Raw genomic sequence first — 24,352 nt, 5'->3', positions numbered from 1 at the left:
ACTCTCCTTCCAACAGCCCAGGTGCAGAGAAGTAAAGAAAAGTTTCTGTCCTGGGTGGGTGTGGCTGGCTGGGTGTCAGCGCAGAGAGGCGCTGGGGAGAAGGAGCATGGGGGAAGCCTGGGCTTGTGCGGGCCTCAGGAGCCGGCCTCTGCAGCTCTGCAAGGATCCTAGGAGTGAAAGCCTTACCTCCATTTCCAAGTAGCCAGCCCATCCTCTGCATCCAGGGGGCAAAGGCTCAGGGAAGGCCCATCATGCCCAGCTCAGCTCAGACACAGGATATGCAGGGGGACTCCACCTTTGAGAAGAAAGCCATGACCTTGGAATAAAGAAGGCTCTTACTGGGAGCCCTGGGAGCACTGACCAGCCTTGGCTATGGATGCCAGCGTCGGCTTCCTGCAGGAGCAGTCACCTGAGTTAGTGTTAAAGCCCTATGGCTGGGGCCCAAAGGACAAGGCTAAGGAAAGGACTGCCTTGTTCTCCTAGTAGTTTGTGACTCGTATGGCCATGAGTCATTCTTTCCAATCTGTTTCTCCAAGCTCTTTGGGGAAGGACCTGCCTTCCTCGATTCGGGAATTCTAGTCTCAAGGATGGGGTTGACAGCTGTGTCCCAGATCCTGAGCAGCAGCCCCTTTCTGCTGTCTGCCGGACTCTGTATGAGTCCCCAGTGTGACAGTGGAGGAAGGTGACAATCAAGTGGGTTGTATGGCTTGTGGAAAATCACACTCCAGTGAGTGTGGGGGCCTCAGTCCCACCCCAGGCTCTGGGGATCCGGGAGCTGGGCACGGCCCTCTGGCAGTGGCAAGTTTAGAGCTGGCACGTGGCATAGCCACTTGGAGGGGTCAAGGGTAAGCAGATCATCTCAGCAGCAGTGGAGAGGCAGAGAGGTGTCCAGGGCTGCTGACCTACACCCTGCCCTCCAATGACAAGCTGGTACTCAGCTGACAGAGAGGTGAGTCAAAGTCACCTGTGAAGTTCGAGTTCTAGTAGACGTCACTGTGACTCTCTCGGTGGCTGGGGTCTCACTCTGATCCTGTGAGACCAGAGCCAAGTTGCTCCCTCTCAGAGAACTCAGTTTCCTCGCCTGTAGAATGAGGGAGTAGCCTAGACATTACACAGCTTCCCAGAAGTTCTCACCGTTCGTGGTTCATTCAAGTAATCCACAGGCCTGAAATCACTCATCAAGACGGAGGCAACGCCAGGCAAATGGTGCTGCAAACCTCGTGCTTTCCTTAAGGACAGGAATCTCTCCAGCTCCCACTAATACTTGTTGCTTTTGCCATCCAACCCTAGCTGACACACCCAGGTGCCACTTACACTTTAGAAAGATTTTGCTTTGTAATACTCAGTATTACATAGTCTTAGCCCAACACACTTAAACATTTTAGGATTTGGAAAATTTTCCAAAACCTTAGAAAGAGAAACAAAATCCTACACCAAGTGGAGAGAGCCATGGGGCCCTGCAGGGTAGAGCGCAGGAGGGGGTGTCCTTTGACCTCAGAGAACAGGTTTGCTTACAGTTCCTTCCTTCTTTAGCTGTTCCATTCCTCTGACTTCAAAATACAAATACAGATTTGATTTCACGGTGCTTTATGCTTTTGGGATTGCCAAATTGTCCCTTTGCTGGCTTCCAGCATCTCACTTCTGGAAACCTTTCTACAGTTTAAGCAACACTGCTTGGTGATTGATGACCGCTTCGCGAGTGCTATCAGTTTACTATTTTAACCAATATATCATAAATCAGGAAGAGGGATGCTGGGTCCAAATGGAGAGTGTAGCTTTCACTCATTACCTGGGAGGATTATAGCCATTTCATAAAATCCATTATCTAGGGAAAGGATCCTATTGGCAGGGGCCAGCAAAATTCATTTCATGCTTCAAAAGTTTGTGATGGGGCTGGCTAGAAAAAAACCCTAAATTGTTTAGAAGGTGGGGATCATGATTTGTTTAAAAACCACAAATGGCCAAGACTGAGCTATGTCCATTATACCAAATGGCACTTTGTACTCAAATGCTGGGGCAGCGTCAGGCCCAGGGTCCAGCCCCCCGACCACAGCCCTCCCAGGTCTCTTCATGGGCCTGACACAAGAGGAAGTGCTGCCCTACCTTGCTCCCCCTCCAGTCCAGGCCACTGTCATCTCTTCCAGGCCCTGCCATGGTCCCCTCCACGACCTTCTGCCTTGGTTCCCTCCAGTCTGGTCTCAACATGGCAGCTGGCGGGGTGTTCCTATACTACCACCTGGTCATGTCTTTCCCATTGCTCTGAGGATTGGTCACCCAACCCTCATGGCCTATGACAGACGTCAGGTGACCCATCTCCTCTCTCTTCTTATCTCCACCCATCTCCCTGCTTCACCAGGCCCCAGGCTGAGACTTCTCCCCATGCACACCGCCCCAAAGAGGATGCCCACATGCTGCTTCCTCAGCCTGGGGAGAGGGGGAAATGGCTTCTTTCTAGAACCCAGGGAAGGACCATCCCAGGTGGCAGCTGCTATTTCCCTTTGATCCACTACTTGAGGGTTTCTAGCCATTCCTCCTTTAGTGCAGTTGTTCTCTGGTTTGATTTGTGGCTACTGTCCCCTGTTCCCCCAGGGGACAGCCACCAGGAAGACCTCGCCTCCTTACCTAACTTTGTTTCCAACTGGCAAAAGGAAAACATCAATGTCCAGGAACCAGCGCTGACAAGGACAGGGGTTGAGGGGGCTTCTGTCCCTACCTGGCCTTCCCGAGAATGTGTTTGTCTTGCCAGGGAGCAGCTCACAAGGCAGCACCACCCCCTATCAGAACAAGTCACCCCACTTTTAGAACCCCTGGGTCCTCTTCCCTGGGGCCCTGAAGGCCAGGCTAGGTAAGGGCTTTTGGGAAACCCAAAGAATGAAGAATCCACAGGATGCTAAAAAAAGGGAGAGTGGGTAGGAATGATGAAAAAAAAGTATCTTCCAGATTTCGTCAAGCTCTAGAACATTCTTTGTGAATGTGACTTTGTTTCCTTCTCTCCTGCACTCAACTCTCCCCAAATTCATTCCTCATGCGAAAACAGCATCTTCCCCAGGGAAGCTCAGTTTTAACGCACACGTGTTTCTCAGAGCTGAGGCTCTGCAGACAATAAAGATTCTTGTCTGCGAGTCCTGCCGGCTGCTAAGACCACCGGGAATTGGAGTGGCGAAGACTGAGCTCTCAGAAGCTCGGCTTTGCCACATTGCAGAAGAAACTCCCAGTGCAGAGCTCTGGCTGGCACCCCAAGACTTTGAGGGGCCCGGGGAGCGCGTGCGTCCGTGGGGAGTGGGGAGCCGGGCTGACAACGTGCTTTCCCCCAGCACCCTCCCGCCCTCGACCTTGTCCATCCCCACCGGCAGCGGAGTCCCTGAACTTTCCTCGGGCGACCCGGGGCGTCCGAGCCTCCCCGCGCTCCTCGGGGAGCGCCCCCGCCCCGCCCCCCCCGGAGCCCCCCGCCAGCCCCCCGCGAGCCCCCCGCCTCTCCCGCTGCAAACTTAGGGCACCGCGGGCGCGGGGAAGGCGGGAGCCCAGCAGCGCGGGCCTGGCCGGTGCACAGCGGAGCGCCGCCTCCTCCTTTCCCCCGAGGCGTCGCCGGAAAGCCACCGCTCTCCTGCAACTTACCCTGCGCGGCCGGGAGGGAGGGGACGCGCCGGCCGGGGCGCCGGGGCGCCGGGGCCGCGGGGCGGGGGCGCGGGTCTGCAGGCCGCCGCCGCCGCCGCCGCCGCCGAGCCGGGATGGAGCAGCGGGAGGGGACGTCAAGGGGCCGCGCAGGGAGGGCGCGGGCGGCCGGGAGGCCGGGAGGTGGGGCCGCGTGAATCATTTACGACCCGGCGGCCGAGGGTTCGGGGAGCGCCGGCTCGGGCTGCGGCGGGGGGCTGGGGGCAGCGGGTGCTCCTGCCTCCCGGTAGCCCTTCCTGCCGGGAGAAGCTGCCCACCTTGTCCTCCCGAGGTAAGGGCTGTCCCAGGGTGACCGTCCAAAGCCTGGGTGCCTGCGTGGAGCTCACGGTTCCAGGAGAGGGAGAAGGAGAGGGAGCAGGGTGGGAGCTTGGGACCCTCCGGACCAGAGGGCTTGCTGCCCAAGAAGGAGAAATTGAGGCCCGCAGAGGGACGGTGACTTGCTCAAGGTACACAGTGAGGCTGTGAGGAAGACGTGACTGGCCCTCCTCCCTGCACCCACTATCCCCTGCCTCTTCTGGAAGGTAACCTGGTTCCCTGCAGCTACCCCAGACACTGGGAGGAGCCCCAGAGCCAGGGCACAGAGTCCCTGAAAGCAGGGTGGCCCCTCACATGCAGGGGTCACAAGAAGATCTGACCCCATCCCGGAGGAGCTGAGATGTCACTAATTGAGTTTAGGTCTTTTGAATGCAGAAGCCTTCTCAGGCTGCCGGAGATCACTCCCCACCCTTCCTTTCCCTTTCACAGGGATGGGGTACATGGCAAATACCTCGGGACAGGAGATCCCATCAAACAGAAGGTTGGAGCTTTCACTGCTAGACTTGGCAGCCTATGGATGGACCAGGTGAGGTCAGCCAGGATGGCTGAGCCTGCTCAGTCTCTGCCTCCCACCTCCACCCCCACATGCCAGGTGCTGAGCCAGAGGATAGTATATATTCTGCTAATGGAGTGAGAAGAGGAATACTGGGGTGGGAAGGGGTCAATACCATTGTCATCTTGCCCACTTTCCGCCCCAGTGATATTCTGTATCCTTCCTCCTATTTGATCTCAAGGCATCAAGAATATGAAAGCAGGGACACCTGGGTGGCTTAGTGCTTGAGTGTCTGCCTTCGGCTCAGGGGTCCCGGGATCAAGTCCTACATCAGGCTCCCCTTGAGGAGCCTGCTTCTCCCTCTGCCTGTGTCTCTGCCTCTCTCTCTCTCTCTCTGTGTGTGTGTGTCTCTCATGAATAAATAAATAAAATCTTAAAAAAAAAAAAAAGAAGAAGAATATGAAAGCAGCCATTCTGTCCCCAAAAGGGGAGGTTCTCCCTTAGGTAATTAATATACATACAAGATGCTTGAGATCTATACCCCAGGACAGAAAGAGAGGGGCAGCAGGCCTGACCTGGAGGACGCAAGCTCTAGAATCAACCACTCCCTTCCATGCCCTGACCCATCCTGAGCTCACTCCTCTTCATGGCCTCCCTCAGATTTTGAATGCCCTGGTGCATCCCTCAGCATAAGGAACGAGGAGGCAGTCCCATAAATATCAAAGTGCTCCAAGTCCAGGCAGTCCTGCCCCTGGGGCCCAGGGTGTCCCCTCAGCATTATTCCTCCTTTGAAGAGGGGGTGCTGGGTCTCGGGAGAAAATCTGCCCTGCCTGAGCACACCGTGAACGACTGGCACGGAGCACACGGCCAGGCCCCACGCCTACAAGGGGCTGCCTCGGCAGGGCCTGGTGGCACCCGGGTCTCTCGATCCCAGGCCCAGCACTGGGTGAGCCCTGCACACTTCCTCCAAGCTGAGTCAAGGCTGCCTCCTGGGACAGGCCAGCTGGGGAGGAGATGGCCAGAGCAGACGCTTACTCGGGGAGTTGCAAAGGGGTCAGAGGTTTGTTTCGGTCGATTACACAAAAAGCTCATCCCCAAACCTCCTGGGTCAGCAAAACTAAAAAGCAGACCCCTTCTTGGGTGGTACTGCCTCAGATGGTACCGCAAAGCCCACAAAATGAAAACAAGGGAAATGACCCAAACTTTGCCTCTGTCTCAGGGGAGCAGGGGGCCCGGGGGAGGCGGGCAAAACCTTAGCCTCCGTCCCTGTCCTGCCGGAACCCTGGCCCACAGTGCATGCTTCCCTCTCAGTGGCGAAGACACCGCCGAATCCTGACCCTTCTGACAGGAGTCTGGCAGCAGTTGTGTGGGGTAGGGGCAGGGGGTCGTATGGAAACAGTTAGGAACTGGCCTAGCTAGCTGCTATTTGCACAACCCTCCAGTGAGATTCCTCTTGATTTAGGGCATGTGGCCATTCAGGAGTCTCCAAAAAGACTGCCATCACACTTTCCAGAGTTCTAGAAGCTTCCCTACTCCCAGCGCCCACTGCTGATACCACTCCCTACAGATGGGAGGGGGACCTGAAGGGGCAGAAATGCTGGCATGGTCACCATTTGCCTCAGTTTCGTCAGGAGAACGTTCAGGGGGCCCAGAGCGGGGCATCACGAGATGGAAGGGGCTGCTCCTGGCCGGCCTCAACAGCAAACACCCCACTAGAACAACCATCTCCAGAGACACCCCTCCCAAGGGTCAGGCTTTCCACATGCAGCCATGACTCTGAGCTGGTTCTCTCTGGCCAGGTTTGGGGGGAGTTTAAAGAAATCCCCTTCTGGGAGGATCCCTGGGTGGCTCAGCAGTTTAGCGCCTGCCTTTGGCCCAGGGCGCAGTCCTGGAGTCCTGGGATCGAGCCCCACGTTGGGCTCCCGGCATGGAGCCTGCTTCTCCCTCTGCCTGTGTCTCTGCCTCTCTCTCTCTCTCTCTATGTCCATCATGAATAAATAAATAAAAATCTTTAAAAAAAAAATTCCCTTCTGTGACTTCTGGCGCCCCAGTGGGAGCAAAAGCCCTGCTGCAGGGCACCTGGGTGGCTCAGTGGTTGAGCATCTGCCTTCGACTCAGGGCGGGATCCCAGGGTCCTGGGATCAAGTCCCACATCAGACACTCAGGTCTGCACACAGCAGGACTCACAAGCCCAGAGGGTCATGTCAAGATGCCCAAGGGAGCCCACAGCAGAGACAGCAAGTGAAAAGCACAGTCTGGCAACAAAACTATGACCACAGACAACCTCTGTGACTCCTTCTAGTTGGGCATGGTCACATTCCCCAGAAATAGCTCCCCCCATCCTGGTGTGTGCAGGCCCCTTAGACCTCGGCAGCCACAAGGGTCCTCAATTGTCCCCCTGTCTCCACTCTACCCTCACAGAGCCCTCCTCCGGGACACCAGTCTAGAACCTGAGCTCACCAGAACACGGTGTGTGATGTCCAAATCCAGTCCCTAGTCATGGAAATCTCTCCACTTCTTCAGTCACCCCCAAATATGGGTCATCTTGTTGCCAAACTGGCCTCTTCGCTGACCCCAAGATGCCCACAGGCCCAGCACAACCCTCCCTCCCTCTTCAGGCCTTCCTGGCTGGGACCCCTGGCCTCACCCTCCTGTGGCTTCCGCGACTTACAGGGACATGGCATCTCAGATCCTTTCTTTTATTCTGCATACGGGCAGTTCCTGCTTATCAATGAGCTGCGTTCTCAAAGTTCAACATTTTGTAAATCAGTGATTTGAAACTCCAATACTTTTGTCCCCCCCATACAAAATATCGTATTGTGGGTAAGTTAAGTTTCCAGATTAGCCTGCAACTACAGCAGTAACCCAGAATGTAGCTAAAATACTGCATATTTGCAGTTACAACCTCTATTTTGAAAATACAGTACTAGCAATTAAGCAGACTGAAAGCCATTAAGCATTTGATTAAAACAGAATAAAGACTGGTGTGTTAGTTGTGCTGAGTCCCAGTGCTTGAAGCAAAGCAGAAGCTCATCATAAAAGCAAAGCTGGCTTGGGTGGATTCCGCAGCTGGGTTGTGTAATCTTGGGGTGGGGGAAAGAGGCAGGCACTAATGGGTCAGATAGTCCTAGGCCGGGGGCAATGTGGGCACTGACTGGAGCCTAGGCGAGCTGGGGGTGCCGAGGGGCAGCAGGTGCCTGCCAGGGAAATATCTGTGATAGCTCTTCTCAGGAGAACTCAAAGCAAGCCTTGTGTTTCCAGTGTCTTCCAAAGGCGCCTCTCAAGACACTAACAGGCACACTGTCTTCTCATTGGTCTGCTGACCTGATGCAGGAAGACCCCTCTCCTATAATATGGCCGAGTTGTGGGTGGTCTAAGCCAAGTTCTCCAATGGCCCGGCCACAAGGCTGCTTGTAGGGCTCCCATCGCTTTATAACCCGAGGAAGCAGATAACTATTAGCTCCGATGCAAACCAAAGCTCACACTACAAGTGGCAGAGCTGACTACCAGCCACATGATGCCTCCTGAAGCTCCCTCCCACGTCACACCTACAGGCAGCTGAGGGGGTCGGGATGGCCTCTCCACGGTGTAGGGATGGATGGGGAGACACGGGCGGCCACCAGAGACCACAAACACAACTGACCTTCTCAGCTCCAAGACAGCCTGAGTCTGCTGCCCAACCTGGCCAAATGGAGGTGCCCTCTGAACCAGGGCCCGTGCAGCATTTCATGTGGATGGTAAGACCCCCCAGTCATCCCCAATTGTGGAGTGCCTGGTCAGCACAGGTCCTGGTAAGGCAACATTGAAAAAGACTGTGTGCCTCTTTCTCCTCAGAGCCCTGAGAACAGAGGGTTTGGCCCACCTGCACGCTAAGTGCTCACAGCAGATCTGTCAGCTGCAAAAAGCTTCCAAAACCCGCAGCTCTTGCCAGTCCACCCCAGGGAGAGACAGACGGGCAGACACCACTCAGCACGTCTACAGACAAGGAGGCAGGAGTGGTGAAGTCGCGCGGCCAGCTTGGTGGCAGGGCAGACACGACCCAGGACCACTGGGAGGTCCCAGAGAGCGAAGACTGCCGTGTCCCCCGCACCGGGCACGAGGCCTGGCAGCAGTTGGTGCGCTAGCAGAGGAGCGCCTGAATCACGTCCTTCGGGGAGAAGGCATCCCCGATGTGGGCATTTGTTCATTCTGCAAACATTTAGTAAATGCCTTTTGGGGCCAAAGCTCATTCCAGGTCTCCTCCAAGACCTCCTGTGAGACCACAGACATCTGCTCTCTCTGTGGCTCCCCTTCATCCAGAGCCGTGGACTCCGGGGGCCTGGCCTCCACGGGCTCACTCACGCTGCAAGGCACAGGTAAGCAAGAGGCTTTGAAGAGCGAAGGAAAAGGGTGGAGGTGCTGGAGAAGAATGGGGAGAAATGACCACAGAAAACCCCACAGCCCCTAAGCTAAGAGACCATCTGGCCATCGGGATGGCTTCCCTTTGGCATCATATGCAAGTCACCGCAGGCTCGCCTGCCCGAGCCGGGCACCTTTTGTTACTTGTTCCCCAGGGGAAGAAAGAGGAAGAAAAAACTTGCGCACAGGGCCATGTCACCCCTTCCGTGGCGGCTGCGCATCTCCGTGTTCCTCCTCCCCATCTGGGGTGGCTCGCCCCTCAGATGTATAATGAATCAGGCAGTCGCTCATTAATAAAAAATGACAAGCGATCATCTCATTGAAATCCATCGAGCTGCCAGAGCCTGCAGACACAATCCCTGCCTTGCTCTCCAATTCCTCTGTGGGCCAGTGGTAATGAGTCTGTGGGGTGCACAGGCCAGCTAGTGAGCATCTTGGGGTGTACCGTGCAGGCAGGCAAGTCACCTTTCCGCGGTGGGCGGCCCAGGGCCTGCAGGTTAGAGCCTTTTTCATCTGCATTAACAAAGGGGCTCAGCTTGGTGAGCCCCAGGTCCCCCAAGGTCAGTGAAGCTGTGGAGAGCTAATCCTGTCATGGCATCTGAAATCCACTGCATCATTACTCACGGAGGCCCGAGACCCAGCCAGGCTCAGAGACTAAACCACCTGAATGCTTTTTCTGTCTTAAAAAGCAAGTAAGGGGTGCCCAGATGGCTCCATTGGTTGAGGGTTTAACTCTCGATTTCGGCTCAGGTCATGGTCTCAGCGTCGTGAGACTGAGCCCCTTGTTGGGCTCTGTGCTCAGCACAGAGTCTGCTTGGATTTCTTACCCTCTGCTCCCCCCAACCCCGTGCTTCTGCCCTCTTTCTCTTTCATGCGCTCTCTCTCTTTGATGAATAAATCTTAAAAAAAAAAAAGTAAGTGAGCAAAAGGACTTGATAGGCTACAGGGTGGCTGGTCCCCAGCTCTAGGCTTGACACCAACACCCCGTCCTCAGCTCGTTTCACCATCTAGAGCTGAATCACAGGGAAGCCAGGCCCCAGGTAAGGGAAATGCCACAGAAGCCAGCTCCAAGAAGCCTCCTTAGGCTTCTCCCACAGGCCTGCCAGTGCATTCATTGTTTTATACTCACTTCCATATTCACTACATATGGGGCCCTTGTGTCCACTGTGGTGTTTTACAGTCAATGTTGGAGGCTGGTAGCCGTGACCACAGACAGTCCTGGGATGGCATTCAGACTGTCACTCACAGGCTAGTGGCCTCAGGGACATCAGGAACCTGATTCTCATTTGCACAATGGGGAATGAAGCCCCTCACATAGAGAAAATGAAATGAGATCATGTATTTAGAGCCCGAACGCATCATCCATCACCCCATCATTGCACCATAAGGGACAGTTGTCATTACTGAGGGCACAGGTCTTGGGGCTCCTGGAATGGAAGGGTCTAGTGGTCTTGGTCCTTTAATCACTTACACCAGCACCACCACCACCATGTGCATTCTGCAGGTGGGGGTTGAACTAGGGATCATAATGAATCAGCTCCAATTGTCACAACCACCGTAGGAGGCAGGATGTTAACCCCTATAGGAGTAAAAGTGGGGTAATTCATCCAAGGCCTCTGGGAGCTGAGTTACAGACTCCAACTCTGTCCTTACTCCCATGCGCCTCCGCTGCTATGCTTCCACTGCTCCGGAGTTCACCAGGGCTCCCTATTAACAATGCAGCCGAGCCCAAGCTCCAGGATGAGCCCTGTTTGCACACACCCTACCCACAAGACCTTCTTTCAGACAGGTGTGTGGCCCCTCATAAATCTCTGACCCACGAGCCACCTCAAATTGCCACCCGGGATACCTCCACATTCATCCTACAAACCAGACCACTTGTCCAAAGTGCCCTGCGACCACTCTGGTCCCAGAATCCTGACAGTGGGCTGAGTCCCAGGGAAGCCTTTTGAGCTTCTATAAATGACAGTGACAGCTGCCTGAGCACAAGAAGCTCCAGGGCCTCGGCTTTTGTGACTCTCAGGACCTGTGATGAAGGCAGGATGAGGATGATGAGCCCCACTGTGCAGGCTAAGCAAGGTGGGATGTGAATGAAGTTCCAACATTCACACAGCTCTCTGGTGGCAACGGGAACAAAACCATGCCTCGGAGCATCTCTGGGTGTTGAAGGAGACAGAAATTCCTGCCAACGGCTGACCTTGCCAGCCTCACTCTCACCAGTAAATCCAGAGATAAATGTGGACCCCCTCCCTGATCCACCACCACTGCCTCCTGCCTGGAGGATGTTCCCAACACTTTCCAAATGTCTGGTCCCCACCAATCCATCCTCTGCGCCACAGCCGGCCACCACGATGACCTGCAGGGGCGGGGGGGGGGGGGGGCAAGGCTTGCATTTCTGTGTGTGCCTCAGTACTGTTTGCACATGTTCTAGGAAGTCTGTACAGCGTTTTAATAACAAAAAGGGGGATAATCTGCAGGGTTGTTGTGAGGCTTAGCTGCCTTACTCATCTCTCATTCATTCATCCAACACAGCTCCTGGCTCTTGTTTCAGGAAACAGCCCCTTCCTAACAAGAGGGCAAGAGGCCACATTTCCATGCCAATGACACGCAAGACAAAGGAAGGATGGAGTAGAGAGAGCTCTGGACTCTCAGGCAGGAGGCCCAGGCCTCTGCTTCTGCACCCAACTCTGGGTATGACCTTAGGGTGGCTCCTGCCATATTAGGGCCTGAGTGGCCTCACCTATAGAACGGACCAAGGTCCCTCCCATCTCTGCTACTGCCAGATGTTTGGAGGACCCGGGGGGCAGGGTCCCAGAAAACAGCAAATAACTCGGGAGGCCTAGCCTCAGGCACTCTCCTTTAGAAGAGTGATGAAAAACGCCCCAGTAATGAAGCTATTAACCAGAGTATCTTGGGGCAAGGGGCGGCGACGCCCCACTCTGCTGTGCCTTGGCAGAGCCTGGCACAAGCCCAAGCCTCGTGCGGAGGCGCAGCCAGGGCAAGAATGCTCCGGTCCTGCCTGAGCCCGGAACAAGCAGGAGACAATCCATTGCAAAATCTGTGCCTCAGGAGGTGGAGTCTGCTCTACGTTAAGAAACACTTTCCAAATGAGATAATTATTTAATAGGTAATAAATGGAGTTAGGGAGGAGGCAGAGGGAATTCAGGTGATTAAATGCCCATGGCTCTCAGCACCGCATGCCTTCCCGGGGGCTGAGCCTCCTGCCCTCCCTTCTTTATGCCTTCTGAGCCCACCTCACCCACACCACATCTTGGGCATCGAGAACCAATCCACTGACCACCGGGGCACCCAGGGGGCCCTCAGCAAGGTGCTGGGCTCAACCCAAGCCGCGCTGCCCTCTAGCACCTCAGCAGCTGGCTCTTCCCCGACCCCACCCTAGGGACTCCAGAGCCCAAAAGGGAAGCTAGCAAGGGTCAACAAGACAAGGGTAGAGCCAGGAGAGGGCAATGGTCACAAAAATTGGAGACCACCCAGTGCTATTCCCAGCTTGACTCTGGCCCCGGAGTCCTATGTCCTCAGGAAGCTTCATCTGGCTCTGCCTATTCCAACTCAACGAGGTAGAGGTGGGGGGTGTCAATGGAGGCAAATCTATGGATGCAGGGAGGAGCAAGCATCATTCACCAACCACGTGCCAGGTACACTGTGGAGTGCCTACATGTACATATGACTGCACAGGTTGCTTTATATCTTATTTCCTGACAAATAAGGACCCTGAGTCTCAGGGAGGTGAAGTCACTTGTCCAAGGTCGTCAGCCCCAGGAATCAATCCCACTCTTGCCTGGCTCCAAAATTTGGGCTCTTTCCACAGCAACTTGCTCTGCACCCCTCCCCCACCCCACCCTGAGCACTCAGCAAGTGCTCACCAAGTGTGAATTCCCTTCCTACTTCAACCACTGCAGACGGACGCCCAGCAATCCCAACCTCAAAGAATTCAAGTATCTACAATAAGCCTTCCATCGGTCCTCCTCCAAGGAGAGCGCTAGAAAGGTGTAAGAGAACTAGAAGCAACCAGTCGTGGCTCTGAGTGAAGGGGCTTATAAACTCAGAGTGAGTCGTGAAGAGAAGTCTAATCATAAGAAAATGGTAAGGAGGGTCTGCAAGGGCCAAGGCTCATGATCAGGCTGGGAGTGCAGAAAAGAGATTAAAAAACAGTAAGGGGGTGGTTGTCCACTGGAGACTACATTGAGAAGGTATGAACTGGGTGGAAATGGTTAGAACATAGTAGGTGATTGATAAAAAAATGTTGGATGGGTGGGCAAGTGGATGTATAGATGGATAGGTGGATGTGTGGATGGATGAATGGATGGGTCATGGGTGGATGGGTAGAAAGATGGATGTTTGAGTAGATGGATGAATAGGTGGGTGGGCAAGTGGGTAGATGGCTGGATGTTTGGGTGGATAGATGGATGCTTAAGTAAATGGATTGATAGGTGAGTGGATGGATAGGTGGGTGGGTGGGTGGGTGGATGGATGAGTGGTGGGTGGATGTTTGGGTGGATAAATGGATGTTTGAGTAGATGGATGGATAGGTGGTAGGTGGAAGCTCTATGGTCAGTGCATTTGCTTTTCTATATTCACCTTTATTCCTCAACTCACTCCTCTTTCCTCTCTTCCACAGCCATCTCAGCTCAGATCTTCTCATTCTTCCACAGGTGCCCACAGAGGATGGACAGTGGCTTCAACAACTAAGACTCACACAGCCCTGCATGTCTTGGGGTGCATCACAAAGTCTTCCCCTGGTCTTTAGCACTGCCGAAAGGCATGGAGGGATGAGCTTTCCTCTCAGCCTTCCCCCACCCCATCTCCTGCAAGCCCTCAGCCCATACCTTTATTACCTCTGCCTGCCTAGGCAGCTCCTACCTTGATATAAATCAAAGGGCCCCTGGGCCCAGTTCAACTCAAAGAGAGCCTATTCCCTCTGGGCCTGAAATTGAGCCAGGTCCACCAACGGTCCAAGTTACCCATCAGGGGCCTCTCTGGCTGGGGTTTTATCCCCATCCCAGCCACATGAGGCTGCTTCAGATGCGCCTGAGGAATGCACTGAGACAGTCAACAGAAGCAGCCCAGGAAGACACTGGTGTGCAGATTAATGGAAGCATGGGGGACAGGCAGGTATAATGGTACAGTGCTCAGGACCTTGGACCCTGGAGATCAAAGACTTCTGGGATTCTTGGTCCTACGGGCCAGTTCCCGTGCACAACAGCTGGGCCCAGGCACTGCACAGCCTAAGGACAACAGAGATCCAGGGAGGGGGCAGGTCCATTTCAGAATGAGGCTCCTGACTGTCCAAATCTCTCCCCCACCCACCTTACTGCCCATGGGCCATCATGCCTTCCGGCCCAGGAACAGCCTTCCAAAACCTGCCATACATAGGTGGCCCAAATCCTAACCTGGGGTCTGGCAGGAAGGAGCCAGGAAGGTGTAACCATGGCTGATGGGCTGGGCAGTGATCACGGCTCCAACTCCAGCAGGCCATCACCAGAGCTGGCCCTGGACTCTATCTGAGATGTCTGAGGCAGGCATCCCTCCTCCCCGAGCACTCCTGACTGGCATCACAAGAGGTGCCCTGAGGATGTGAAGGGAGCAGAGTGGGAGGAGGACTTCCTGTCTAGAATGGGCAGAAACGAAGTCAGGATGGATGACGGGGAGAGTCTAGGCTCTGAAGTCAGCAGCCCAGGGTTGAGTTCAAATGATGCAGGTCTGCTTAAATAACCCACCTCCCCGAGCCTGGAAATGGGAAGAAGCACGTGACTTCCCTGTTATCAAGAGCACGTAGGATAAAGCAGGTCAAAATAGGCGGTGCAAAAATGGGAGCTGTTATTGCTTTAAATAACATAATTGTCTCTCCTTAATGAATTTAATAGAACAGATGCTGTCTTAACAGGAGGAGAGGTGGTCCAGCCGAAGGGTAAGAGCGGGAGGCTGAGGTCAGACAGTCAGGGTTAGAAGCCTGGTGCTCTACTTACTCCTGGACCCCAGGCCAGTCACACAACCCCTCTGGTCTCTCTTCAATTGCCCAATAGGGATCATGACACTATTTTCTAGGATAGTGTGCAGGGGCTGGGATTATATAAGCAAATGTATGTAAAGCACAGCCATGCCTGGAATGTTAAGAAATGTTAGCTCACAGTATTTTCATCATCCCAGTCCGTCCCTTCTCTGGATCCCGCCTGGAGGGGAAAAGAATGGCACTCTCAGCTTGCCTTTGCTCCCCCCCATCCATCCCGTAAACCTGCGAGCACTGGATCATGGCCCTCGCCTGGGACATTTGTTGATGATTTGGGTAAAAAGCAAAGTGTGGCTGTGACCAATTTCCTTGAGTGGCTCCCTCAGTGGCTTTGAAGATGACTCCAAGGGTGAGAACAGCCACAATAGGGCAGGCTGAGAGCTGCCTTCAGTGGCAGCCTGGAGCCACCAGCCCCCTCCAGGAGCCCTCAGAGACCCGTTTTCTTACACAAGCAGTGTCTGCAAACTCCTTCCTGTAGGACCTTCCCTGATGGGCTGGGAACTCTCCATCCAGGTTTGCCTGTTTGGTGGCTTCTATGTTTTCCTCCCTTGATTTGCTGTGTTTTAAAATATTCTGGCATCAGGACACCTGCATAGCTCAGTGGTTTGAGCATCTGCCTTTGGCTCACATAGTGATCCTGGGGTTCTGGGATTGAGTCCTGCATCAGGCTCCCCACAGGGAGCCTGCTTCTCCCTCTGCCTATGTCTCTGCCTCTCTCTGTGTCTCTCATGAATACATAAATAAAATCTTTTAAAAAAATTCTGGCATCAATAAACCTCCTCTCCTACAAGGAGGTCAGGGTAGTGTTCCAATGGCTCCAAGATGGACTATAGCATTGCTTCTCCAGCTCATGATGGGGACCTGGCCCTTGCAGGGCCTGGACTGGCCAGCATCGGGCTAAGCCAGGGGGTCCCCACGTGTGGTCCCAGGCCCACAGCACTGGCATCATCTGGGACTTCTCAGACATGCAAATTTCAAGCCCCATTCAGGCCTACCAAATCAGAAACTCAGGGCGGACCCAAGAAATTTGGGTTTTAACGAGCCTTCTGGGTGATTCTATCACACACTAACACCTGAGAAACCCTGTGGCTAAGCACATGGCAGACATTTAAAAAGTCAATTCTGGTGGACATGCCTTCCTTCTGGTTTCTTCTTGTCCTTGGATGTGTCTCAACGTTAGAAAAGGAAAAACTCAGAAGACGGTGGAGACCACAGCAGAAATGATCCCTCAGGCAGCTATAGACCATCCAGACTCCCAAGGTGGCTGAGACCCTGGTTTCATCAGCGTGTCACAGCCTGTGGGGGCGGAGACTGTACACTCAGTACGGACTGGAACTCCTCTGAAGCAGGGCTGTGTAGCAAATATGACAGGTCCTCCTGGCCCTCAGGAGCTGCCAGGGAGCCCTTCCTGGAGGTAGCACCCAAGCGGGACCTGGAAGATGAGGACTCACACAGACTTCTCAGGGATGCTTCCTCAAGTGCCAGGGCCTTCAAACCTGCTGTCCTCTTTGCCTAGAACATTCCCATGCTTTGGCAAACTCCTTTGCATCCTCTGAGACTTGACTCCAGCTCTGTTTTCTCCAGGAAACCTTCCCTGACTCCACATCCCACCCCCTGGGCTGCCCTTTTGGCTCTTTTTGCTCTTACCCCTACACTGTGACTGTCCACGTACCTGGCTGGGTTTTTCTACCAGACTGTGAGCAATCTGAGAGCAGGAATCTCTTACTCTCCCCGTTGTAGTTTCTAGTACACAACAGGCACTCAATAAATGCTGGCTGCATGAAGGAGTAGATAGAAACAGGCTCAGGGAAACCCACGGGCCCCCACAGGCAGTTAGTGCCCATGTGTCTCTGCTCTCACGGCCAAACTGACCCATCCTGTGGGGGCCACGCATCCCCATCACCACCACCCCCAGCATTGTACACCTGCAGCCCCCCAGACACCATCTCGAGCCATCCTCACCTGTGACCCTGCCACCTGGCACCCTGATGGCCTGCCAAGCCATACGGGGTCTTCAGTACAAGTGATGGCTCAAGAGTCCTCTCCGCCCTGGGACATTTGTATCCCAAGTCTAAGGAATGAACCTGTAATGGTGGAATTTGGGGCTTCTGCTCCAAGTTGGCCAGGGAGGCAAGAGAGGTGTCTGCGGGCAGAGAAACTTTTCGCAAACCAACCAAAGAAAAGCTGCCTCCTCTGCCTGTGTTGATGGGTGGCCCTGCCTCTGGAATGCTGGCACCAGTGCCCACTGCCCTGCCTCAGATATGCGCTTGTCAGGCCTGTGCTGACTTCTCTGGCACCCACACAGCACGTCATCTGAGGTTGGGGTGCCCATGGTGGAGGCAGGGCTGGCTCCTGCAGGGCAGCGCTTGCCAGCCCCGAGGCAAGGTAGGGCGTCAGTCCCTCCTCTGGCCTGAAGTGGCCCCAGCCAGGCCCAGCATGGAGCTGGTCCCATGAATGAGGCCCAGGATGATGCTCACTGCACAGTAAATGGCCCTTGGGCGTCTGTCTCTGCTTTCCATCGGCCTAGGCAGACTAGGGATGACTCCCCACACTCCCTACAGGAATTCAAGCTCAGTATTTGCCATCAGGGCCTTCTACGTGGGTCAATGCCATCTAGTCTCCAGGGAGAGTGGGCTCTAGTCTCAGAGCTGCCAGGACTCCCTGTGGGGCTTCATACACTCGCTCTGAGCCTGGGGCTTCTCACTCTTTGCAGGGGTGCAAGGCACCTCGGGCGCCCTCTGACCTACCTTCTCAGTCTTAGCTCAGTCTGGAGCTGATCAGTGTGTTTCCCCAAGAGGGAATGATGCTCCTCCACCCTGGCCGGCCTGCCCCTCCCGCTGGATATCCCGTGGGCCTCCTCTTGGTGTTGCCCATCTCCAGTGGGATTCTCTGCAAACCCTCTTCCTAAATCTCACTCCATCCTAGCTTCCTGCTCTTAGATGTCGCATTTTGCTAGCCCCTCCTGCTGAAATGGTCTTGTGTGTGTTCACTTGAAGATTGTTTATTTACCACTACAGGCATAGGCGCTCCATGGAGCAGGGACTAGAGTGGCTTAGCCTGCTGCCTCTGCCAGGGGGGCATTCGCTGTCCCCCTCCTCACTCTGGGACTGGGTGAAGATGCCCATGGTGGGGCATTTCCCTCCGTCTTGACTCATGCTTAGCTGGGGTAAGACAGGCCCCAAGAGTGAGGACCAGACCTCATCTGTTTGTGTCCCCATAGGATCTTAAAGAACTCTGCTCACAAGGCCTCCTGGACAAGGAGCATTTTGAAGGGGCCTAGTGCATACACCGCAGGAAACGGTGCTCACCAGGCCTGTCCAAAAGCAAGGGCCACTACCATTCCACTGGTTCTGAACTCATGTCAGACCAGCTAGCTGTGTTTTTGCCTATTTGTTTCCCCCCCCAAATAAACCCAAGCAGAGCTTGGCCAGGCCTTCAATTCCCTAACAGTACTCAAACCATCGATTCCACAGCTCATCCTCGACTTCCCCAAGTCAGCAAGTTCCCATTGCAAATCAAGGCTCATTCACATTGTTTCATTTTAATTTTCACAATTTTTTTTGTGTGTGGCATAAAAAAAAAAAACACAACTAAGTGATTCAGCATATGGTTTTTAAGAAATCAAATAGCACAGAAGGACTTCTAATAAAAAAGCAATAATCCCCCTCCCTGGGCTCTGGGGGCAACCATGTTTAATGTTTTAAATCTTTTTCTACTTCTAGCTCCTCTGGTGCCTATCTGATCTATATAAGGAATCTATTAAAACAGTGTGTTTTGATGCTTTAATCCTCTGAGTTCAATGTTTCTGATTTATTAGTTATTTATATGGAGGACCACTCTGTTCACTTGAGCCTCTCCTGCATGCACAGAGTTGTGTTGAAGGGCACCCCTCCCTCCTGGTGTAGGGATGACCTGACCTTCGGTTCTTCCAGGTGTGTAGACTCTCTGCCGCCTTTCCCCTGGGGCCCCTGGCTCTCCCATTCCCAGGGCCCTCTGCACTGATTCAGGAACCAGGGCCTTGCTATCATACTCCCTCTGGGGGTCTCCCTTCTGGGGTCCTAGGTCTCCCCTCCCATCACCTACCTCTCTACTTTGCATCATAGGACCTTTAAGTACATGTCTAAGAAGGATGTGTGGAAAGAAAAGGTTCTAAGTACTTCCTGTACTACTGAAGATGTCCCTCAGCCCCGAGTGATGACCAGGCTGACAGTATGGTAATATCCCTCTTATCAGCCAGCACTGTCACTGTCTTCCCACATAGGATCCTGCTGATAAAGAGGGGTATATAGTATAATCCTCCTGCCTGGGTACACAACCTGGGTTTTTGTTTGTTTTTCCATTGTCTCAAAAATTTTAGGGACATTTCTTTTTCTTAGTTATCTGAAATTTCACAAAAAAAAATATGTCTAAAACAGGAATTTTTTCAAGAGCTAAGCACACTGAGGATTATTTTCATGTGAAGATTTTTCTCCTTCGGATATAGACACATTTCTTTTTTATTATTATTATTATTTCAGACAAAGAGAGAGAGAGAGAAAGAGAGTGTGTGGGTGTACACATAGGAGCAGGGAATGGCACAGAGGGAGAGGGAATCTCCAGTGGATTCCATGCTGACCGTGGAGCCTGACTTAGGGCTCTATCTCATCACTATGAGATCATGACCTGAGCAAAAATCAAGAGTCAGACATTAAACCGACAGAGCCAACCAGGAGCCCCTGTTGTATTAATTCTTTTATCATTTTTCTCTCATCCATTTCCTGTTTCAGTTTCTGTAACTCCCATGAGTTACATGATCAATCACAGCTTTAGTATTTTAGTTTCTCTACTTTCCTCTCATATTTCTCTTTGCCTTTTGATTCTTCTCCCCATGATATTTCTATGAGTCACCTTTCTTTTTTTTTTTTTAAGATTTTATTTATTTATTTATGAGAGACAGAGAGAGAGAGGCAGAGACACAGGCAGAGGCAGAAGCAGGCTCCTCAAGGGGGCCTGATGTGGGACTTGATCCCAGATCTCCAGGATCACACCCTGGGCTGAAGGTGGCGCTAAGCCGCTGAGCCTCCCAGGCTGCCCTATGAGTCACCTTTCATGCCTTGAATGAACTTATCTCTGTCATCATATTTTTAATCTAAAGTTTTTTTTTCTGGTTCTTATTTCGTAGCATCCTGTTTTTGTTTTATGAATGTAACATTTCCCCAGATCTATCTGAGCATACCAATGAGAGGGCTATTTTTTCACTCACACTTTCATCTCTTCTTGAATTTATTCGGTTTCTTCTGGGACTGTACTTGCCCCATTGTCAATGTCGACTTTGCTCCTTCATATAGCAGACTTCCTTGAGATATCAGTAAAACCTTGGATATCCATTCATATTTAAAGATAAGGGATGGAAAGCCTGTCTGGAACCTCTGCATATCTGAGTGGGGTTTGTCCAGTGGAAGCATTAGCTATTCCACTGGGAGATCCCTACATGCCAAGTGCATGAGTTGGCTCTGGCCCTACATCCACATGGTCTGTCCTGGTGACCCAAGAGACTCTAGTTCATTTCTCTGCAGACAATCCAATTATTATCATCATCACTACTGGCATAAAGGATAAACACCCTTTACTAGTGATTCTATAGAGGGAAGTCAAGAGGAAGAGAGGGGTCAACTCCTATTTAGATTTTTTTAATGGCTATAAAATATACATAGTATTTACCATCTTAACTACTTTTAAGGATCAGTCCAGTAACATTCACATTCTTGTGCAATCATCACTGCCATCCATCTTCCTAAACTAACACACCATACGCATTAAACACAAACTCCCTATTCCCACATCCTCCCAGTCTTTGGCAACCATGACTCCACGTTCTGTCTCCATGAATGACTATTTTAGGTAACTCATATAAGTAGACTCATACAATAGCTCCTTTTGTGACTGGCTTATTTCACTCAGCATAATGTCCTCAAGGTTCATCCATGTTGTAGCAAGTTCAGAATTTCTTTCCGTTTTCAGAGTGAATAATATTGCATCGCGTGTGTTTACCATACTTTGTTTATCCATTCATCTGTCACTCATTTACTATTTTTAAAAAAGATTTATTTATTGGAGAGAGAGAGAATGCACACACATGCTCAAGTGTGGGGGAGCGGGAGAGGAAAAAGGAGAGGAAGAGAATCTTCAAGCGGACTCCATGCTGAACATGGAGCAGAATGCGGGGCTCAATCTTATGACCCTGAAATAATGACTTAGGCCAAAATCAAAAGTTGGCCACTCAATCTACTGAGCCACCCACACGCTCCTGTCGCTCATTTACTCTTAAAGCAACTTAGAGCAATGTCTCATGAAGAATACAGCCCTGTCCTCAGCACACAAAGGCAAGCATGAGACTCAGGTCTTCAGAGCCAGTACCCAGCCTCTTCTCCCTCCCTCCCTCTCTTTCAATGCACGCCCATCAGTGAGTTTCCAGGCCTCTCCGCAGAAGGTGTGGCCCAAGGCCCAAGGCCCGCATCTCGTTTTCCCCAGTCCCCAGATCCTCGGTGTGGGTGGCCTTGACAGAGGACTAGCTATTTTTAGTGGAAATGCAGAACTGCCACCATTTTTAGCAGAAAAGGCAAAGGAGCCAAGGAGACGAGACTTCTCTCTCCTTCAACTCTTCCCTCTCCAACGTCCTCTTCCTGCCAGGTCCCTCTGCAAATTTGCCAAGAATAGGATGAAAAATGAAAAACAGACTTCAGTTCTCTCTTCTCTGTCCTGAAATTCTGCTTCCACCCAATCTAAAATGAGAGGCAGGGGAGACCAGAGGCAGGGGGCTGAGTACCACCCAGCTGCTAACTCACTGTGTGACTCTTCTAGTCCTGGACCCCAAGCCCCTGTCTGATGAGATAAGGGGCAGGGCTCCCTAACTCCAGACATCGCAGAATCCTTAGTGGAGGAGCCCCAAGTCCCAGCTGGTGCAAGCCACAGGCCAGGACTGGGGCCTCCCCTTCCAGGGCTGTTCCATCAGGTGGCTCAGTGAGTCCCATCCTAGAGCCAAGAAAATCTTTCCTCCCAAGTTCGGAGGCCAGGAGCGTCAAAGCCCTGCTCAGGTGTGTGGTGCGGCGCTGCCCGACAGGCTCCATCAAGACACAGCCTGTATTATTCATGTCCTCTCCCTCTTCCCCCTGGCTTCTGAGGAAAGCTGCCACCCAGTCCGCTCGAACGGCCTGCTCCAAGTGCTACCCCCGCCTAAGCACCTGCCATTAATAAAAGATAAACAAGAAGCGCCGTGCAGGGACAGCGCGACATCTGCTGTACCCCTGGCGGGTCTCCCCCCCTTTCTGGGCTTTGGAGCCACATGCGGTGGGGAAAGGGGAGTTGGCGGGGACCCAGCTGCATTCTGAGCCTCCACGCTGGGTCCTGGCCTCAGCTGGATTAAATCAATTCCCTGGCTCCAAGCAGGAACCCCCACCCCTGCCCCCCACGCAGCCGCAGCCGACACAGGAGCATCTGAGGACCAGAATCTCCCGGCTCAGTCGGGGAGGGCGAGTGGCCGTTTTCAACACTGACATGCCACCCCACCATCAACTTCTCATCAAAGTTCTGGGGCTTGGCAGGCCCAGGAACACAGGCATCAACTTCCTTTGCATCATCGTGAACCTCAGCGGGGACCCCAATGCCCTGGGTGCTTGAGGCCTTTGGGCCCCTTTCTCCTTGGCCATGTCCTCTTCCTCTTGATCCTCAGACAGAGACCTGGAGGCCAGGGGGCCCCGGAGTGTGGGGTGCAGCAGTCATCTCCGCAGCCACACTGGAACTGTCACGGCTCTTAGCACTTTTGCCTTTGGGGGCCCCTTCCTGCATAAAACACTTACATTTCTATTTGACAAATGTCTTGGTTTAAAAATGAATATAAGCCAGGTTTCTGGACTGGATCTTATTTATTTATTTTATTTTATTTTATTTTATTTTATTTTATTTTATTTTATTTAAAAAAGAGAGAGAGAGGCTACTAAATAAATAAATAAATAAATAAATAAATAAATAAATAAATGCCCTAACAGCACTGCAGAGACACAGCCCAAACTCATGCGTGCTCCGAGGACTAGGCTGCTAGATCAGAGGTGGGAAACACTTCTGGAATGACAGCTCCATCCTCCGTCTCACTGGCTTTGAAGGGAGCAGGGGCTGGGGATCAAGCCTTGACCCTCCAGATCCAAGCCTGGTCATGGTTTTACAAGGCCCAGACTCTTCAGGGGATCCAACAGTCCTGCCGTTCCTGCTTTTGGGCAGGAAGGTGCCTCGGCAAGATCAGAGGCAGTAGCAGACAGTCCTGGGGGAGGCGCTGGGTCCTCACTGCCCCCTGTAGAATGAGAATCCACCAAGCCACCTGGAGGCCAGACAACCAGCAGCCTTGGAGAGCCCCCTGGAAAGTACTCTCTCCAGCAGATGCAGATACCAGAGCTCCTCCAGACCCAGCCAGTCAGGTTTTTACAAAACCTCTTCAGAGCCGCTCTGCTGACCAGCCAGAAACTGGGAGCCCAGAACTCAACCTTTCTTTCTGCTGATGGCTGTGACACAGAGGGTCCAGAGCCCGGGACTACAGTGTAACTGGCTCCATCCACAAACCTAGGGGAATGACCAAAGGAGTGGCTTTCAGGAAGGCGGAAGGGAGGTGAACCCACAGCAGGAAAGCAAATCACTGACGGGTTGGGGGGGGGTGGGGGGAGGTGCATCTAAAATGACAAAACACAGGCAAGTCTAGGCCATGCCTTGGGCCTCCCCAGTGCTGATCCCCAGCCGACCTGGGGAAAATGCAGAGTCTCCCAATGACACCCACTCTCGAGCCAGCCAGGCCCAGTCCTGGCTCTATCTTCAAGCATCTCTGTGACCTTAGATAGTATCGCTAAGCCTCAGTTTTGCCATCTGTAAAATGGAGAGGGTCGTTGTGAAGGCCAAATGGGCTAATCTGTGTCATATTTATCCTAGCGCCTGGTGATTAGGGAAACCTTAGAAATAATCTCTATCATACTGTCCTATAAATCCTGGTGCCATGCCTAGAACCTAACACATGATGTATATTTCCTAAGTGGCTGATTTACCACGGAAACCAAGCGGCGCACGCAGGGATCACCCATCCCGTGATTCCCATCAGGAAGCTGAAGCTCCCAGCGTCCAGTCGAGGGCCTGAGTTCATTAGTGGCGGAACAGGCCGATTCAGCACAAGAGGCCGACTGGGGCCCCCATCTGCCGTGCAGGTTCTTTTCCAGCTCTCCCAGGGAGCACTCCTCCTCCCGTCCCGGGCCACCCAGGGCTGGGTGGGGTGCCCGAGAACGAGACGGCCTCACGGGCCAGCTGGCATCGCAAGTGTGCGAGCACCGGCCCACGGTCGGGGCCTGGTCGGGCGTTCCCAGGCCTCAGCAGAGCGGGGAGCGGGGAAGGGAACGGGCCGGATCTCTCCAGCTTCTTGGGTGAAAGTGAGCACG

General features: G+C 53.1%; 1 protein-coding gene across 4 annotated transcripts in view; it reads right to left on the bottom strand.

Annotated features, from left to right (window-relative positions):
* Nucleotides 1-24,352, bottom strand: part of GLI2 (GLI family zinc finger 2) — a 255,853-nt gene that overhangs the window by 116,827 nt on the left and 114,674 nt on the right. Inside the window, exon 1 of one of the 4 annotated variants that reach the window (XM_055316159.1) lies at nt 3,616-3,672. The exons of the other annotated variants lie outside the window; for them this stretch is intronic. The gene's annotated coding sequence lies outside the window, so the exon portion shown is untranslated. Of the gene's footprint in view, nt 1-3,615; nt 3,673-24,352 lie in introns of those variants that run through there. 4 annotated transcript variants of the gene reach the window in all.

This window comes from Nyctereutes procyonoides, unplaced genomic scaffold, assembly GCF_905146905.1.
Source record: "Nyctereutes procyonoides isolate TBG_1078 unplaced genomic scaffold, NYPRO_anot_genome, whole genome shotgun sequence".
Taxonomy (NCBI): Eukaryota; Metazoa; Chordata; class Mammalia; order Carnivora; family Canidae; genus Nyctereutes; species Nyctereutes procyonoides.
This window is presented reverse-complemented; position numbering and strand designations above follow the sequence as displayed.